The sequence below is a fragment of the Aplysia californica genome, unplaced genomic scaffold (genome assembly GCF_000002075.1).
Source record: "Aplysia californica isolate F4 #8 unplaced genomic scaffold, AplCal3.0 scaffold00497, whole genome shotgun sequence".
Lineage (NCBI taxonomy): Eukaryota > Metazoa > Mollusca > Gastropoda > Aplysiida > Aplysiidae > Aplysia > Aplysia californica.
The window spans coordinates 539,746-542,142 of record NW_004797767.1 but is presented as its reverse complement, the minus strand read 5'-3'; positions in this window follow the sequence as shown (position 1 = coordinate 542,142).

Sequence of the window (2,397 nt, the reverse complement as noted above, 5' to 3'; positions counted from 1 at the left end):
GGGGTTATAATTCATTTACCTTCATGTTCCTTTCTTTTTTTCAAAATAACTATATTCCTTTGTGTTGCATGCCAAATAAAAAATGTGAAAGAATAGTGGGGAAAAGGGGGGGGGGGGGGGGGATATTATTAGAAAGGATTATTACTTATATGCGAGGTATGTATAAATATACAGATGACTCACTTGGTGACATAAGCGTAATCTATAATCCTCCGTCGCGAGCAGGTTTTACAGTGCTCCTGGCTAGTCTTCCCAATACATAGTCGGACCTCACGCCAGTCCATCGATACGACGTTGGGGGGAAAATCTGCCGTCATTTTAAAAGTACAGTATATGCAGTTTTTAAATTTTTTACTTCTTTTTTTTAAAAACTTCAGTAAGCGTTTTACGGCACTAGCAACACAACAAGGTCATAATAATAAAAAAGGAGGAGAGATGAAGATGAAACTTAAAAACTGAATTTTGTTACCAAGACAGCAAACTCGTTGCAAAAATCCTAAAAATCAACTTTTATAAGAATATCATTTTGATGATTGTTGTCTTTTTTTTCTTTAAAGCAAATTATGCTGTTTTCTTGGGAACAACATTCAGTTTTTTGGGGTTTCCTGTAAAATTGTAAAAACTGCATATACCGGTACTGTAATATTAAAAATGACGGCAGAAATAGGGTAGTGGGTTGGGGTGGGTGAATGAATGATGGTTTGGGAGAGGTTAATGTCATTAGAACTGAGTCTGTGTGCAGGGCCGTCGAGAGCCTTGTCGGGCCCTGGGGCAGCGATCACCTTCGGGCCCCTCCTCCCCCCCCCCCCGGCCCCACCCACCCTCACCTGCAATTTAATAACCCAACAAATTAATGTACATAGGCATATATAATCACTTCACTGTAGCGTATCTATTACATACCAACATACGCTCTCTCTCTCTCTCTCTCTCTCTCTCTCTCTCTCTCTCTCTCTCTCTCTCTCTCTTTTTTTTTTCTCTCTTTCTTTTCCCCTTGCTTGCGGGCCCCCCAAACCCCCGGGCCCCGGGGGATTGGCTCCCCCTGACCCCCCCCTCTCGACAGGCCTCGTCGGCTATGCTAAATCTTATTTGTACTGAAAAAGACAACGATGTATGAGATGTGGAAGGTACATAAAATGGGATTATATTTAAGCTTTTGGGAGTTCGTGAGTGCGTGTATGAGTGCGTGTGGGGTGGGGCTGGGAGGGGATAGGTGTATGTTTGAGAGAGAGGGAGAGAGAGAGAGAGAGAGAGAGAGAGAGAGAGAGAGAGAGAGAGAGAGAGAGAGAGAGTGTGTGTGTGTGTGTGTGTGTGTGTGTGTGTGCGCGCGCGTGCGAGCGTGCGTGCACATGCATGCGTGTCTTTGTGTGTGTGTGTGTGTGGGGGGGGGGGGGTTATTTAGCACGCAACACAAAGAAAATGTAGTTACTTAGAAGTTGGTTCCATTAAATATTATGGAACTATTTCCTGGTTTATAGTAGTCATGCCAAATTTAAATCAAAGGAATACCAAGATTCCAACCAAAAAAACCCAACAAAAAACAAACAATAAACAACACCTAGCCAAAAAGACCCCAAACAAACAAACAAATAAACAAACAAACAGACGAACGAACGAACGAACGGACAAAAGACCAAACAAATAAACAAAAGAAAAACGTAGACATTTCTTGATCCGTCATGCCCTCTTTCATGTTTAAGCCAATCAATGCTTTGATGTTATCGGTCCACACTGCTCATTGTTCACCCTGATCCATTTTGCCCCATATCTCGCCGTTGAGTATTTTCTTCATAATGGCATGGTGGTGTTATACAATGTGGTTAGGATACCACACTCGTAAAGGTGAGGTTGTTGGTTCAGGGGTTTGAGGTTCAGCTCAGTCCTACAATGTGTCTTTGAGAAAGCCAGGTAACACACGTCTTCCTCACATCCCTTACGTTTGAATGGGAATCCGGCTATGTACAGCGAAAGATCTTGTCAGTACATGAGTGCTTAAACGCCTGTAAAATAGCAGCTCGCACTGTAGGCTTATGTTACCCAAGGAGTTGAGATTGTTTCTAAGTTCCATAAATTCTGCTAAGATGATGATATAATATTGTAAAGCCCACAGAGCACTATACATAAACGCTATTTATAACAAGATTAACATGATATGTGGTTCGACTCCGCTCACTTATCACTCGGGTACTGGGGCGTATTATTTTTAAAAGGGGGCTAATTTGTATGACTGCTAAAAATGAAACCTATGTTCACTACCAGAGAAACAGCCATGTAATTTGATCACTGAACGAATTAAAGTGAAACAAAACTTGTGGGACATTTCAACTTTGATAGAGCCACGATGGGACTTCAGTAAGTTAGATGGTATCTAGCTTGGGTACAGTGTCGATGTTCCAG